General features: G+C 45.8%; 1 protein-coding gene across 1 annotated transcript in view; it reads right to left on the bottom strand.

Moving 5' to 3' along the window:
- LOC147737519 (uncharacterized) overlaps positions 1-17,619 on the bottom strand; it is a 55,376-nt gene extending 37,757 nt beyond the window's left edge. Inside the window, exon 1 of the mRNA XM_086935059.1 lies at positions 17,469-17,619. The gene's annotated coding sequence lies outside the window, so the exon portion shown is untranslated. The remainder of the gene's footprint in view (positions 1-17,468) is intronic.
- Between the last annotated feature and the right edge of the window lie 548 nt (positions 17,620-18,167).

Genomic DNA, 18,167 nt, shown 5'->3' with positions numbered 1-18,167 from the left:
TGGCCCAAGCTAAACTTGCTTTAGCAAGGGAACAAAAACTGTGTGGGGAGATACCCACTGGTGGCAGCATTATTCCTAAAGAGAAAGACAGGTCCTATGATAATAGAAACCTGACAAAGATTGTGCCCCCCTACAAGGAAGGGGATGACATCCACAAATGGATGACTGATCTGGAGAGAGCCTGCATGGTACAGCAGGTTTTTCAAGAACAGTGGGCAGCAATCTTATGGTACTCCTTTTCGGAGAAAGGGAGAGACAAGCTCCTCACTGTTAGACCTGAGGATGCTAAAAACGACTCTGTCCTGAAGAGTGCTCCTATTGATGGGTTTGGCCTAACCACTGAGCAATACAGGTTGTTGTTCAGAGATACCCAAAAAGCTCAGACTCAGGACTGGACTGATTTTGTTAATTGTGCCACTAAGGCTCTGGAGGGTTGGTTGCAGGGAAATAAAGTCTCAGACTATACAGGATTGTACAATCTTATAATGAGAGAACAGATCCTTAATAACTGTCAGAAACAGCTATTGCATCAACACCTTATTGACTCAGATCTGACCTCTCCCCAAGAATTGGGAAAGAAGGAAGACAAATGGGTCAGAACAAGGGTTAAGCAGAAACCCCAGAACCATGGAGGTGATCAAATGAAGGCAGACAAGAAGGGTGGAGATAAGAAAGAAAAAGAAAAAGACCAGAAGTCTTCTTCAGGCCCCCAAAATAATTCTAATAAGGAGGGTGGTTCCCAGAATGGAAACAAGAAGAAGAAGAATGATGGCACAAAGAAACCTTGGTGCAATTACTGTAAATCCACCTCTCACTGGGGTAGTAAATGCACTAAGAAAAATCCAGTCCCTACCACTGCAGCCCCTAAGGCACCTGCACCCCCTAGTACAGTCAGAAGTGGAGGTACACAACACAAGGCTATAGTGGGATCAACCCTGGGTACTGAGATGGAGTCTGGCCTAGTCAGAATCCCTACTCAGGCAGTTCTGCTATATGATGTGGACATGTCTGTGTCCACTCCTATGAGTCCCAATACGTTGGGCAAATATAGGCAGACGCCTTTAATCAATGAGAAACTGGCTCAGGACTACAGGGACACACGTGCCAGTGTCACTATGGTGACACCTAACTTTGTGGACCCTGGACAAATCATATTAGGTGAAAACTACCTAGTGACCAATGCTAGCAATGCCACTACTGCCCATACTGTGGCTGTTGTTAAATTCTCCTGGGGAGGGGTAACTGGCCACAAGAAAGTTGTTGTAAGTACAGACCTCCCAGTTGACTGTCTTTTGGGCAATGATCTTGAGGAATCCTTATGGTCTGAAGTGGAGTATAGGACTCATGCAGAAATGCTAGGGATTTCAGCACATGTCCTTGCTGTAACCAGGTCCCAGGCAAAGAAGTGCCTACCTGAAGCTGTGGTGGGTCTTGAAACAATAGACCATCCACAACCCAAGAGTAAGAGCAAGAGGGTTAAGGCAGTGCCTTCCCACTTGCCCCAGGTTGAGGACCAGCCCTCTCAGGAGGATGATTCTGTGATCCAAGAGGAGACTGTCCTGGAAAAGCTTGAACCTGATCAGGTTGAGTTTCTGGGGACAGGGGGACCCTCAAGGGCAGACCTGGGGCAGGCTCAGTTGACTTGCCCTTCTCTTGAACCCCTCAGGCAGCAAGCTGCTGCTGAGGCTGTTGGGAATGCTCAAGGTACCCATAGAGTGTATTGGGATGATGGGCTCCTTTATTCAGAGGCTAGAGACCCCAAGCCTGGTGCTGCCAGGAGGTTGGTTATACCTCTGCAATTTAGGGGCTTCCTTCTCACCTTGGCCCATGATATTCCCCTTGCAGGACACTTAGGCCAGAACAAGACTTGGGAAAGACTTGTCCCACACGTTCACTGGCCTCACATGTCAAAGAATACCAAGGAGTTTTGTCGCTCCTGTGAAACCTGCCAAGCCAGTGGCAAAGGAGGTGGAACCACAATGACCCCCCTTATACCACTACCTGTGGTGGGGGTGCCCTTTGAAAGTGTTGGGATAGACATTGTGGGACCAATGGATCCCCCAACAGCATCTGGGCACAGGTTTATCCTGGTGGTAGTGGATCATGCCACCAGGTACCCAGAGGCAATACCCCTAAGGACCACAACAGCTCCTGTTGTGGCAAGGGCCCTACTTGGAGTTTTCTCCAGAGTGGGCTTTCCAAAGGAGGTCCTTTCAGACAGAGGTACCAACGTCATGTCTGGATACTTAAAAGCAATGTGGAAAGAGTGTGAAGTAAACTATAAGTTTACCACACCCTACCATCCACAGTGCAATGGGCTTTTTGAAAGGTTCAACAAGACCCTAAAGGGAATGATAAAAGGGTTACCTGAAAAGCTTAGGCGAAGATGTGACATCCTTTTACCCTGCTTGCTCTTTGCTTACAGAGAGGTCCCACAGAAGGGGGTTGGCTACAGCCCTTTTGAACTTTTGTTTGGCCACCCTGTGAGGGGTCCATTGTGTCTTGTGAAGGAAGGATGGGAGTTACTTCTCAAAAAGCCTAAACTTGATATTGTGGACTATGTACTTGGTCTCCGCTCCAGGATGGCTGAGTACATGGAGAGGGCATCCAAAAACCTGGAGGCCAGCCAAGAATTACAGAAAGCTTGGCATGACCAAAAGGCTGTTCTGACTGAGTACCAGCCAGGGCAGAAGGTGTGGGTGTTGGAGCCAGTGGCCCCAGCAGCTCTCCAAGACAAATGGTCTGGACCCCACATCATACTTGACAAAAAGGGAGAGGTCACCTACTTGGTGGACCTTGGCACCCCTAGGAGCCCCCACAGGGTGCTCCATGTAAACAGATTGAAACCATATGTGGACAGGGCAGACATGGGTTTACTCATGGCTACAGATGGGGAACAGGAGGAAGAGAGTGACCCTCTCCCAGACCTGCTTTCCCAAAACCCTGATGATGGTTCAGTGGATGGAGTAGCCTTGGCAGGCAGCCTCTCTGACCAGCAGCAATGGGACTGCAGACAAGTGTTGCAGGCTCATAGACATATGTTTTCTCTTACACCCAGTCAAACTAAGTGGTGCACCCATGAGGTGGACACTGGTGACAGTCCGCCTGTGAAGAATAAAATCTACAGGGAACCTGACCATGTCAGGGATTGTATAAAGGCTGAGGTGCAGAAAATGCTTGAACTTGGAGTGATTGAGCCATCAGAGAGCCCATGGGCTAGCCCAGTAGTCCTTGTGCCAAAACCTCATACCAAAGATGGAAAGAGAGAAATGAGATTTTGTGTGGACTATAGAGGTCTCAAAGCTGTCACTAGGACAGATGCTCATCCCATTCCAAAGGCAGATGAGCTCATAGATAAATTGGCTTCTGCCAAATTTCTGAGCACATTTGATCTGACAGCTGGCTACTGGCAAATCAGGTTAGCTGAGGAGTCTAAAGCCAAAACAGCATTCTCTACCCCCAGTGGACATTATCAGTTTGTGGTGATGCCCTTTGGTTTGAAGAATGCACCTGCCACCTTCCAAAGGTTGGTGAACCAAGTCCTTGCTGGGTTGGATGACTTTTGTGCAGCATATCTAGATGATATTGCTGTCTTCAGCTTCACCTTGGAGGATCACCTGATCCACCTAAAGAAGGTTCTGGAGGCCCTGCAAAAGGCAGGCCTGACTATCAAGGCTACCAAGTGCCAGATAGGGCAGAGCAAGGTTGTGTACCTGGGCCACCTAGTAGGTGGGGGTCAGGTTCAACCATTGGAGAGCAAGATCCAGGCCATACAGGACTGGGCTCCTCCAACTACCCAGACACAAGCCAGAGCCTTCTTGGGCCTGACTGGGTATTACAGGAAATTTGTGAAGAATTATGGATCCATTGTGACTCCATTAAATGATTTGACATCCAAATAGATGCCCAAAAAGGTTCAGTGGACAGTTAGCTGTCAAAAGGCATTTGATGACCTGAAGAAGGCCATGTGCTTTGCACCTATCCTGAAGAGTCCTGACTACTCCAAATAGTTCATTGTCCAAACAGATGCTTCTGAGTTGGGGTGGGAGCTGTGCTTTCACAACTTAATGTAGACGATCAAGACCAGCCCATTGCTTTCATTAGCAGAAGGCTGACCCCTAGAGAGAAACATTGGTCAGCCATTGAGAGGGAGGTCTTTGCTGTGGTTTGGGCCCTGAAGAAGTTGAGACCATACTTGTTTGGCACTCACTTCCTAATTCAGACAGACCATAAGCCCCTCTTGTGGCTTAATCAGATGAAGGGTGAAAATCCCAAACTGTTCAGGTGGTCCATTTCCCTACAGGGGATGGACTTTACAGTGGAGCACAGACCAGGGACTGGCCATGGCAATGCAGATGGTCTCTCCAGGTATTTCCACTTAGAACATGAAGACTTATCTGGTCAAGGTTAAGTTTAATGTCCCTGCGTTTGGCGGGGTTGTGTAGGAGAGTAGGGTCTGCTTTCCTATGGTCACCCCAATTTTTGCTTTTTTGCTTCACTGGTTTTCGACTTAATGTGGCTGTGGGCCTGCTAATCAGACCCACAGCCTGCTGTTCGCTCTCTAAATTCATATCCATGTACTTTAGGTACATCACCAATTTGGTACTGGACACCTTATCAGCCCCTGTACAGTGCACTATAGGTGCCCAGGGCATAGGTGCATCCAAGGCCTACCAGGGGCTGCAGCATATCTTTTGCCACCCCTGGCTGGCCATTTAAATCGACACAACTGGCTGATCACTCAGCTGGGGCAAGGTGGTGTAATCACCCCTTGCTTAGATATAGTATACCTATATCTAAACCTATCTGGACACATATATACCTATAAGTCACTCCTATGGTAGGCCTTAACAATCCTGGAGGCAGAGTGCTTTGTTTTATGTGAGATGGTGCTCTAGCATGAGCTGAGCCTGTCTGCAGCTTTTGGAACCATTTCCTTATAGCTGTTCCAGGATATTGCCATACCATATACTCTTAAGTGCATTATAATCCTCGCGGTTATTGCTAACTTTGGTTTGGCTTTATCAAAACATGTCGTGTAAGGTGTCATACACTTTGGAATACTACCCCTCGCCAGTTCTGGCGACGGGGTAGCATTCCACCCTTCTAGAGGGTGAAGGCATGTTACTTTACTTAAAACGCGGTTAATCCGAACCAGAGACTCAGCATCACAAAATGGATGCTGCTGCACCGACACAAGTCTGGCCTCCTGCTGCTGACCGAAACTTTGTTTCAAGGAACATTGGTCCCCAACAAATAGTTGATAACTTGGAATGAATATAGAACAACAAATGAAGTCTATATAAACTGTCCAGCCGGACAGAGTTTAATAACACAATAGTAGAATTTTGCCAATCAATTAAATACAATATCAAAAAGTGGGACACAACCAGTGTCTTACTACTGTATCAGAGACAGTTGTGACACAAATGAACATGAATGAGGCAGAGCAAACAGTCTGCATACATTCCAAAATTTGGCAGACATATATTTGCACAGGTACACTGTTGTGATTTAAGTAGTAATCAAATCAAATCATCCAGTGTCAAGTGTCGACGACGTTTCGATCCCCTTAGGGCATTACGGGATCATCATCAGGACAATCAAAATTCATGCCTTATCATACTAAAAACCAGAATCATGCCCAATCATTAAGTTAAAACATAAACAATAATTAAACAAATAGGGAAAATAACCACATGAAAAAACGGGGAGGGTGGGGGGGAAAAAAAGGATACAAGGGTTAGACACAATCTTATTTAAGAACCACACAACATAAAGGGTCTTTACAACATAAAGGGTCTGAACAACATAAAAGGTCTTGTCTGATAGTCCACCCCATTGCCGGAGTACACATTCTAATTAAGTCTATACATGCAACATTTTGTTACCGCAAGATCGGCCTGTAAGATGCAGCCTGCATCCAACAAGTACATGCTTGTATTCAAATGCTACAGCAAGGTCGAGCCCCAGGGAACAAGTGAGCAGCTTATTCGTGAAACCCGTGAACGGAAGCGGCCATTAGTGGACATGTAGGCGGGATTTAATACAACCAGTTGACTAAAAACGTGGTCCTTAATGTGGAATTCGAACCAACGCCAACCAGAGGACCCGTGCGCTTACAGTGAAAAAGGTCCTCCTGTGTGGATGCAATTAGTGAGCTTACCGTAGCGATATTTGCACTAGGCGTGTCGCCAAGGTTAAATGATTAACGCAGGACCTGTAATGAATAATCCCAACATGAAGGGGGTAATGGCTTGAAGATTTAATGCAATGGTTGCGGAACAACGGAATTAGCTTACCGCAACAGCAAGTCTGCTAAGCAAGGGGAACACGATGGTCCCTATAGAAGAGAACCAAGGTATCAGTCAGTTAGCGGGTACAAAACCGAAACTTGGCAGGGGAGGCTTGGACAAAAGGTTTCCTGTCACAGGGAGGTGCTACACCACCCCAGACAGGAGATAGTGGATTGGAGCAGGGAGGGTTGAATGAAACTAGACACTGCCAGGGGCACACAAGGTGTCCCAGGCAAATTCCAGTCAAACCGGTTCTGGGGCACTCCAGCCCCAGCTCTGGCGCGAAACTGGACAAAGGGAAAGGGGTGTAACCACCCCCTTCCTGGGTCCCACCCATAGGAGGGACCTAGCAAGTAATCCAGCCCCTTGATTTGGAATAAAGGTAGGAGCTGTGCTGATGCACATCAGATTATCCTGACTGAAACTTCGATACAGAACTCTGGACCCTTCGACATCCCACTCGACGTGGAAGACTGAAGAATCTCCCTTGTGGTCAAGGAGTGACCACCCTGTGCAAACAGGTACCATCCAGCACCTCACCGTTTGCTTTGTTGCAGTTCCCGCCGGAACTCCAGCAACAGAGATCGACGAGACCCAGCTTCCCTGACTTCTAACAGCCCGATCCGCAGTCCCAGTGAATCTGAGACCCGTGGAGGCGACGTGAAGCGTGGAGCAGGGCATCTTGGAAAAACTACGAAGCGCTGACCGTGCAGCTCCCGAGGCCCCCTCGAAGCTGTGCATTGGGGTTTGAGAAGCCCCAGCCCCCGAGCAGCTTTTGCACCGAAGCTCTCCCCTGCACACTCATCGAGTGCTGCGTGGGGCCCTTTTGCATTTTCCTGCTCGACGCGTTGGTCCGGTCGCTTACCTGTTGGCTAGTTGCCCCAGTACCGACGAACCAAAGAATTTACACTGCTAGTCTGGTTGCTCCAGACTGGCCCTCGCTCCCCTGAAAAGGAGCACCCGCTCTGACCTTGCTGGTCCGAGTAAGAAGCGATCTTCAAATCCTGCGTGGGTTGCATTTGCCAAGGCCTGTTAACTCTGATTCGGAAGCCGACACCGCCGACAGCGAGAGCCTTTGTGGGACAGCTCGTGATTCACTCCTGGACATCCTCGGTGCCCCAGAGTCCACGTGGCAGCAGAGACAATCTTCTCGACAACCACCTGATTGCGCCCGACATTGCCTGGTTCCTTCCTGGTTCCTTCCTGGTCACTGGCTTGTGACCCAGACTCTGTCCCCTCTTCTTTCAGGTACCCTACATCCTCGATCCATCCTTGGATCCAACCGGACTCTTCTCTCCTGGCCGCCTGCAGCATCTTCATCTCCAGGCTCCATAGAACTGCACGACGAAACCCGACACACTTTGGCACCTATGCACCCGCTTCCTGTGGGTGAGGTAACAATCTAACACCGGTGCTCCTGCAGTGGTTTACACCTCTAGTGTCCAAGTTTAAAGTGTGGTAGTTCTATTCCAGTTGGAAGACTCCTAAAACTGTAACTCAATAACTTTTACGCATCATTAACTTTGCATTGGTGCATGCGTGTGCTTTTAGCGCTGCACCCGAATCCCGCGGGCTACTCCCGTCCTAACTGCTGTTAGTCCAGTGTAGTAACAGCGATTCCCAAGGCCCCAGGCCTTACCACTGTTCGTAAAGTGATACTTATACCACTTTTTTGATATAGGGTTTGAGTGGCCACCGGCCTCATCCATAATTGTGCAACTTTCATATGTTTAACTGTGCTTTTGTTTAAACGCTAGTGCTTCTATACTCATAAAGAGTACAGGGGATTAATTATTCTAGTAATAAATACATATATTTTTATAATATATAACTTGTGTGGTGTCCTTTCATTTGATATTACAGGATTGCACATGGTAAAACAGCTGGCTTCACATGCCCTCTTGAGTTTAGCCTGAAGGCTGCTTAGTCCATGCTACTATTAGGATAGCTTGTCTTTTAAGGTTGACTTACAACCACCACCATAAGGAATTGTTTGGACTGATACAAGGTGCCCCCAGAATTGGAGACATTATACATTAGGCCAACTTCTCACAGAAGCAGTCTACCGCAGTGGCACTCCTTGTAGCGGCACAGTAGTCCTTCTTCCTGGCAGTGTCCCCAAGTCCAAAAGTGTACTGAAGTGGTGGCGTCCAATGACCTTCTTTCATACACAATTGTGCCTTTGAAGTGGAATAAACTTCTAGAGGCATACCTTTGAAGTGTACAGATGCCCTACCTTCCCTGCCCTTGTTCCAGACTAAAACAGGGGGTGAGCAGTTCTTTGTGTTGACTGTATGGAAGAGTCTGTGGCCCGCACTCCTTGTTTCTATTCTCTTTAATGCAATGGTAGTCTTTAGGGGGAGCAATCCTGGCTTACGCTGCATCCTGCAGCGCCAAGTAAACAATGTAACAACCACTGATATGGATGATATCAGTCCCAGGATGCATCACGCCTTGTAGGATGAAAAAATCATCGTAAACCAAATTTAATGAATGTCCCATAATTTTAGTGTTTGAAAAATGAGGTTGTAGAACGAGGTAATTCCAATTTTCAAATGTGTGCATAATGCCCAATTGCCTTTAATACAGCATGTCAAAATTCCCAATTCCTTTAACAATGATGAAAAGCTTGACCCAATGCATTTCGGGCCATACTGGCCCTTCGTCAGGGGTTCTGTTCTAAAAAATGTTAATCAAAAGAATTGTCATTAGTATGCTATAAACTCATTACCACGAGCAACATTAAACACCTTATATGTCAGCCATGTAAATTGTCCCATAAACAACTCTTTCCCTCTAAAAGCGTGAAGTAACGCTGTATTAAAGGCAATTGGGCATTACCCTACAAGTCGTGATGCATCCTGGGGCTGATATCATCCATATCAGTGGTTGTTACGTTCTTTGTATTGAGACACTACAGAGCCTATTCAGGCCCTCCCTCGTATCCTGCCAGTGATGTCTTGTGCAGTTGCAGGCTTGAGGCATGTTTAAAGGGCTACTTAATTGGGTGGCACACGCAGTGCTGCAGCCCACTAGTGGCATTTAGTTTACAGGCCATGGGCACAAGTAGGGCTACCTAACTAGGGCCTTACAAGTAGATTAAATATGCTAAATCGGCAGAAGTATATGTGATCATGTTTTAAGAAGAGAACACACACACTTTAGCACGGATTAGCAATGGTAAAGTGCACAGAGTCCCAAGGCCAACAAAACAAATGTATCAAAAAGTAGTAGGAGGAAGGTATAAAGTGTGGGGATGACCATGCAAAAAGGACCAGGTCTAACACAACCCCCTCTAGTCTAACGACAGGGGAGTTTAATCAATACCTTGATAGACTTTCCTGCTTAGGTGATAGAACATGGACAGTGGCCCTCTACTTCAGAGGCACTCATCAGTTCTATGCCCCTTTGAACTCTGTTGGATACCTCTATCTACACTCTCCTGAGCCACTGAACTGACAAACAGGGAACTCTTCTCCTCATCTGTGCAGCACCTAACATTAACTTGTTCACAGATACACCCCAGTTTGCAGACAGTACCACCATGTGATCTGGCTCGTTACACCCCTTGGATCAGACATTTGTCCCCAACCCAAGGAAAACTCTGTGAATTAAGACAGCAACCAACAGAGGCCCCTGACAGCGGTCAGCAGACAAAAACTTCAAAGACAAACAGGTACGTGCCAATACACAGATGAATAGACCAAAGGTTTCCATACAGACCAAGCTAGCACTACCTCCCATAAAAGGACACCACCGATGTGGAAACTGCATTTCATGCTCGAGTACCATCGAAGGAGATAAATTTGAATACAGAGGCATAAGTATCATACATGAAGAATTCATAAATTGCAATAGTACCAAAGTAATATATTGTGTAATATGCCCATGCCAGCTTGCATGTGTAGGTAAAACAACTCAGGCAGGAAAAAAGAGGATCCCTCAACACAGATCAAGAATTAAATGCAAAGTCCAGAATGCACCCATGGTACAACATTGCGAAGAAAAAAGACATGGGGCATAAGACATAAAATGGACAGTCCTAAAACACGTAAAAGGAAGTTGCACTAATTCCATACTATCGCGCTTCGAAGCAAAAACGATCCTACTTCTGGGCACAACCGACAATGGACTCAATGAGAAGAGCGAAATAATGCATTGCATACGAGGAGCCAACTACATACAGACCCTCCAGGATTTCGTGGCAAACCGCGAAATCAGCACTTTTGTAAAAATGCTGCGATTTTTACAAAAGTGCCCAGGAATGCAGGGACTTCAACGGTTAAAACAGTGGCAAAGGGAGACCGTGGGAATTAAGAATAATCTGCACAAGTGTGATAAAAGAGCTAGGAAGTGTAGATAGGTAGAAGAAAACGGCATGGAGTGAAATCAAGAGTAGCCAGCTTGGTATCTGGCAATATAAATATATATTACGTTATGTAACCTCCCCCTGTTTGTACAAATTAAAATTAGGCCATATCCTAGGTTGCTCAAGGTTTACATGTTTCATTCTATGTCGCGGAAACAGTGCCCCTTTAATTAAAATGCTACAGTTAATTTATCTCTACAGACATATTGAAGATATGAGAATTAAAATTCGGAATTATGAAAAAGTCAAAGTGAAAAATAAAATAATGAATTGTTAAACCAAGTACCTGGTTGGAAATATTTAATTTGAAGCTAATGTCTGAAATTGCGACCTTTTCTGAAATGAAATATTGTAAAGGTGTTCTGATATCTGAATTGATTGATTCCCTAATTAGGAATACAATTAAACCATCAGCTTCAGATTGATTCACTCAACTCTGACTGATAGTTTTAAGGCCATACCTGAAGATTATAATGCTCTCAGACCTCCTTTTCTAATCAGGTTCCAGCCCTCTGTCTTGGCGTAAGTTCAACAGACTCTTAATAGACAAGTGAAAAATGACCATGACCATATTTCAGAATGTTGGATATTGCCTAATATGAAAGAAACATGTATTTTGGTCATTAGAATTACAGAAGATTCAGGCGGTGCTGTTCTAAGTAATATTATGGTCTGTTGCATTCTGTAGTTTGTTGTGTAATGTGATTTTTTTTAACTTACCACGGATTTACCTTTTAAAAAACGTTCAAAATTCACCTTTGTATTAATGGCCCTCTCTTAGGACATATGAAAGTCCTACTTTTTGGGCCGGGGTAGGGATTTTAAGACTTTTATGGGGGCATACCCTGGGTCTACTGGGAAAGAATGTTTATGGAAATGGTGAGGTTTAGGGTTTTGGGATAATTTAGGGAAATGCGGAATAGTTGAAGGAAGTGGAGGAATTGGGTCACCCGAAGACATTGGGTGGACTTGGGACAGTGTGAGTGCTTTGAGTGGGGTCAGGTGGTGGAATGAGGTCATAGGTTGGAATGGATGTACATGGAGGAATAGGGGCAGGTGTGCTGGAAGCACTTGTGTCAGAGGAGGTATTAGATCTCCCTGTGTGGCAGACAGGGCAGAGAGCATATCTTCCAGGATGTTAACCAATTTAGACAGTTGCTGAGTTAGATTTGCTTTAATACACTAGGAAATTGTGGCTCGTCATCCTGTGATTCTGGGCACGTCACTTAATCTCCCTATGTCTATAAACAATGCATGTGTTTGTGTTGTAATTGTGTAGTGTGACTGGTGCACATGTGAAGAGCTTCAATACCTTCGGGTCAAGTTGGAGCTATAATTGAAAACACTACAGAAGAATGCACTAGGAGGCTAAAACTAAAAAAAACGTCTTAACATAAGGAAAGACAAATTGATGCCCACTTACTTGCTATTTTGTACAGAGTGAAACCAGAAAATGTGGATAAAATCGTGGCTTCCCTGCTGAAATTGTGTGAATTTAGGCAAATATTTAATTTCACTAAGGTAGGTTCTGGAATGCCATTTCCTATGGGATGCTCTGCTACCAGGCCATCTTTGATGGGCTTCTCAGAACCTATACTAAATCAAATGGAGGATTGCATTACAAGGAATAACAGCCTTCACCTGTGGGCTGCTTCCTCTGTTCCACATCCCAGGTTGCCTATTTCAAAGCGGAATACTCTGCTAAAACAGTTTCCATTGATATAAGGCTGAAAATGATAGATTATGAGTAAAATAAAGTGCTGCAAAAATGCCGCTAAATTGCCATATTTTTGCAGCTAAATTTCCATATCTGTGCGGCTAAATTTACTAACCCATGCCGCTATATCCTGGGGGGTCTGTACATAACACACAGCACAATATGCATGTAACATTCGAACTGATCGTTTTTCACTAGGTCCTGATGAATCGCCACTGATCCTCCAGACTATGAGGCATCAACATGTCGACCCCTTAAGAGTAGAGCGCAGTTATCCCAAACCATTACTTCAGATAGTCGCCACTCTTCCTTTTAACCAGGGGAGGAGCCAACCTGAGTAAAAGTAATTCTTTGGACTACCCAACCTATTTTAATCACTTTCCATTACACCACATCTACACTTTTTAGGTCCCTTACCTCCACTGCACCAAACGGCAAGGAACAAAAGATATCTGCCAAAGAGCCCCTCTTCAGCATCTTCGGGCCAAAACCTCAGGGGGGATACAACGTGGTTGGGAATTAAAAGATAATTCCAATTTCAAATCTGTGTGCCCTTGACTAAAGTACAAGCTAAGGTTTATTCTTGAAAAAAGGTTTCAAGTCTTATCCTGCGGAAATTAAAATACTTGCCCAGGATCACATCATTTGAAATCAATTTAGGGGTCAAGAGCATTATAATTAGGTTGAGTATATTATTTGAGTCACTTGCCCTACAAGTCTTCTAACATTTTTAAGATTTTTCGAGGCCTGTGTGGGACCCGACTGTACCAACCAGGATGTGAGAGGCCCCAACACGGATAATCTCAGCTGCCTGCTAATAAATTATCATAACTACTTAAAGTAACTACAGTCTGCCAACTTGGAGCGCTGCCCAGCCCGCCGCAGTACTGGGCAAACCGCAGGAGAGTGAGAAGCTGAGGCAAACAGGATGTAAATTTTTCAAAAGGCTTCAGCTTAGCTGCTAGCTCCCTGAAATAATTTAAAGGCAATATGCCAGATCTGTTTATTAAGAAAAGCTATGCAAAAACATACGGTCGGATGTATTTATTGTGAAAAGCATATGTTAAAAGTGCCTAGAGATATAATATAGGGGAATTGCTATTACATGGCACGCCCCAGATCAGCCAAATTAAAAGATGCTCATGTGGACACATTTGTGTCAAATACATCATTTATAGATGTGGTCAGTTAATGGGTAAAGTCCGTGGTTGCAGTGGCCCAGGAGAAAGGTAAGAATGTGCAACTTGAGATTCGGCGACTACGGCGGCATTCATTATCATGCCTGAAGCCTCCAAAAGCAGCCTGCTGGAGCCTGAGGAATCGACAGTTCTGAGTTGCAAGCAGCAGACAGTCTTTAGTCTACAGACCTGAGGACGTGTGACTGGGAGCCCCAAGGCCACGAAGAGTCTCCAACAGCCTGGTCGCAGCGCATTGGATTTATTTAGGCATTTTTCGATAGCACATGCTTTACCCAGAGGTGTCAGAGCGCTTTACAATAGAGCGAAGTATATAAGATTAGATATTATGGTAACATATTTACAGAGTATAAATCCGCAAAAAATTACACAATGCAAACTAAAGTTGGCGCGATTATGGTCCCAAAAAAACACATTCCACAATTTAAGTGAAAGGACAAACTAGTTCTCCAGTGAGGAACACGAAACAGTCAGAGTTATTGGTAGCCGTGTCTATGAAAGAGAAGAGTTTTAAAATCCTTTCGGAAGATGCGGAAAGAGGTGGCAGTGTGGAGGTAAGGAGGAAGCGAGTTCCAAATTCTGGTCGCACAGGGCCTCCAGTCTGGGCAGGTTTATTGTTTTGACCCCGCTCTCATTAACAGACCCCCCCCCAAACCCAGACCCGCCCCCACCCACAGACCACACCCCCAAACCCGCCCCTATGCAGTTCCCAACCTAAGTTCTGTGGTGGGTGGTAAGAATGTCGCTGCGGTGCCGCCGCCAGCGAGAGCGCAGCTCGGCCCGGCCGGACCTGCCCCCGGCAGAGGAGGAGCATTCACACCACAGGCCCCGCTCCAACATTCACTGACCATGCCCCACAGACCCCAACCCACACCCACAGGCCCCGCCCCCGGCAGAGGAGGCGCATTCCCACTCACAGGCCCCGCCCCCACAGGCCCCGCCCCTTGCAGTTCCCAACCTAACCTGTAGTGGGTGGTAGGAATGCCGCCGCGGTGCTGCCGCCCGGACCCGCCCCTGGCAGAGGAGGTGCATTCATACGCACTCTGGAAATAGCCATTGAATGCCCCCAGGCTGGGCAGGTTTATTGTTTTGACCCCGCCCTCATCCACTGACCCCGCCCACTGACTCAGACTCCACCCCAGCATACACAGACCGTGCCCCTACAAACATCCCCCGCCCCCCACAGGCCCCGTCCCCACATCCACAGGCCCCGGCTCCTTTCAGTTTTTATACTTTAATGCTCTTGACCGCTGCCTCGAGGTCATGTCATACCTTAACTCTTTTGTGCGTTCGGCCTGCGAGAGGCGGCGAGGGAGGAGCTGCCCTGAGGGGGGGGCAGTGGAGCCTGGCGGAGGGGAGGGGGCACACCGAGGGACTCGGGCTCTGGAGGCGCCGCCAGGACAACAATTCTGATGAGCTGTAGCTGCGCATGCGCAGGACACACGGTATGTTACAAGTGGCTATGACTGCGCATGCGCTGAGAATAGCGAAGCACGTGAAACTGTAAGATTGTGCCATTGTGTATTGAGCTTTTCTTTGGAAAAATGCCAACCTACTTTGTTTGGTTTGCTCTGAATTATAAGCTACAGATCAATATTAATTTTGATGTGTTAGGTATATTTATTTTTACCTTACCTTTAGATTCTCTTTTTTGAAAAAATCATTGGTTTCTATGTCAGAAAAACAACACAACATATATAACACATATGTAAATCAACTTATACACAACATTTACCAAAAAACATTATTACATACATATATACATTCACTATACACAACATGACTTATGCATATCTATTTTTGACTGTTCCAAAGGCAAATATCAGCTCCTCGCCTTATTAACCATCAGTGATTTACAATGAAAGGAACAGTAGTGAACAAAGTCACGATCAACCGGAGATAGCACACAACATTAATTCTGTGAGTCAATGGTTATAAATATTTTTTAATTTTATCTCCGTTCTGCCGACGCGTTTCGAACACCATACAGCAGTTATGGGTTCTCCTCAGGGCCTTGTCACTTCTATCTTTCATGTAGCCGTAGTCGTCCTATGTCTGATTCTAGGTCTTTTGAGCTGCAATCTTTTTGTATCTTTTTGTGTCCGTGTCTGGGTGTCTCCCTATGGCTCGGAAACACTTGTCACCTTACTGTAGCTCTTCCTCACTTCACTATGGAAGTGAGGAAGAGCTACAGTAAGGTGTTAAGAGTGTACCCACTGGAGAGTAATCCGAAAGGAACAACGCGGCACACATAACGAGAGTCCGGAGGACCGTTGTAAACAAGATTGCCCGCGCATACAAAATAAAGTGAACATGGAGTGAGACGCTCCCAAAGCTATCGGTGGACCTAATAAGGTGACAAGTGTTTCCGAGCCATAGGGAGACGCCCAGACACGGACACAAAAAGATACGAAAAGATTGCAGCTCAAAAGACCTAGAATCAGACATAGGACGACTACGGCTACATGAAAGATAGAAGTGACAAGGCCCTGAGGAGAACCCATAACTGCTGTATGGTGTTCGAAACGCGTCGGCAGAACGGAGATAAAATTTAAAAATATTTATAACCATTGACTCACAGAATTAATGTTGTGTGCTATCTCCGGTTGATCGTGACTTTGTTCACTACTGTTCCTTTCATTGTAAATCACTGATGGTTAATAAAGCGAGGAGCTGATATTTGCCTTTGGAACAGTCAAAAATAGATATGCATAAGTCATGTTGTGTATAGTGAATGTATATATGTATGTAATAATGTTTTTTGGTAAATGTTGTGTATAAGTTGATTTACATATGTGTTATATATGTTGTGTTGTTTTTCTGACATAGAACCAATGATTTTTTCAAAAAAGAGAATCTAAAGGTAAGGTAAAAATAAATATACCTAACACATCAAAATTAATATTGATCTGTTGCTTGTAATTCAGAGCAAACCAAACAAAGTGGGTTGGCATTTTTCCAAAGAAACGTATATATAAGGTCCAGCCATCCCCACACTTTAAGGACCTAACTCCTTTACCCTAAAATAAATTGTGTATTGAGCAGCATAGCTCATAGGTTGCGATGTGTGACATTTTTATAATTTTTGTGTAATAATGAATGACATTTCAAAGACTATGAGTGACACTTTCTTGCGAGCAAAATCAAGCAATGAAGATGAAGGAAACAAACAAATATTATAAATTACTATCCACTGAGCAACGAAAAGCTCTAATTGTATCTTAAAATTGCTTAAAAGCACCAGAAATGTAAGGACACTAACGAGACATAATCTCACCCCCACCATGCAGATTAAGCAAAATTGGTATTGACTACACCAGGTTGACAGGTGATGGCAGTGGGTCGGAGCAGGATGTTATTTAACTGCGTGAGGGGGAGCCCTGTCATTAGTCTGCTGTGTGTCTCTCCCTGCACAGAGAAACTGGATCTCAGCAGCCAATTAACTCATTTTCTGTAGTTTCAGTAAGTTGTTTAAGTTAGGGGTGGGTGCTCTGGTTTCTGGATGGTTTGGGCAGAGTGGACAGGTTTTCAGTTTGCCCATGTGTGACATTTATAGGCTTTCAGGGTATTTATGAGTAAAATGTCAGTGGTTTATGTTTGACACTTTGTAAATCATTAAAGAAAGCTCAATTGTTTTTTTCTTGCATTTTCCGTTTTCATAACTTCTTCTTGTAACCGGCCCTGGTCATACCCCATTGCCCTCCAGTGCAAAGTAAGGACGCTTTTGACAAAAGTTTTCACCGAGATTAATTTCCTTTACAGACACAAAATGTGTTCACATTCCGGATGGCTGCAGCAGCAGTTCCTATTTTAAAGCAGGGCTACTTACGAAGACAGAAGATAACTCAATTCTGGTGATAATGTCTTTCGACAAAGAACGAAGAATATACCTCCAACAGGTGCCCACCGCTGCTCTCTGGACAGGATCATTTTTAACCTCTTGGTCCCCGCCGGGGCTGCTGCAGGGCTCTGTTTGGGCCTCTCAGCTCCTTGGCCTCAGAGACGCCGCCATGATGTTGTATGGGGGGCGGTGGGGAGGCCAGAGGCACGAGAGCGATATGAAGCAGAGTCTTCTCTCCGCACATGAGCAGGGAAGACGCGCGGTCCGGCGCATGCGCAGGTATGAGACGCGGTCATATTGTTTGGGGGGCGGGGGAGGTCAGGAGCACGAGAGCGATAGGAAGTAGTATCTTCGCTCCGCACGTGCGCAGGGATGATGCGCGGTGCGACGCATGCGCTGTTATGAGACGCCTTCATGATGTTATTTGGGGGGCGGGGGAGGTCAGGAGCACGAGAAATAGTATCTTCGCTCCGCACATGCGCAGGAATGACACGCGGTCCTGCGCATGCGCAAATATGAGATGTCTCATGTTGTTTGTGGGGCGGGGGAGGTCAGGAGCAAGAGAGCCATGATAAAGAGATGCCCTCACCTGACTTCCTTCAAGGAAAACAACGTGACTGTATGAGCTTTGATACACGGGCTGCGAGGCACTACAGCACTAATGTATGTGAGCAGATATGAGTAATGTCTTCGCTCCGCACATGCGTAGTGATGATGCACGGTCCTGCGCATGCGCAGTCATGAGACA

This window comes from Lissotriton vulgaris, chromosome 1_1 (assembly GCF_964263255.1).
Source record: "Lissotriton vulgaris chromosome 1_1, aLisVul1.2, whole genome shotgun sequence".
In the NCBI taxonomy this organism is placed as follows: Eukaryota; Metazoa; Chordata; class Amphibia; order Caudata; family Salamandridae; genus Lissotriton; species Lissotriton vulgaris.
This window is presented reverse-complemented; position numbering and strand designations above follow the sequence as displayed.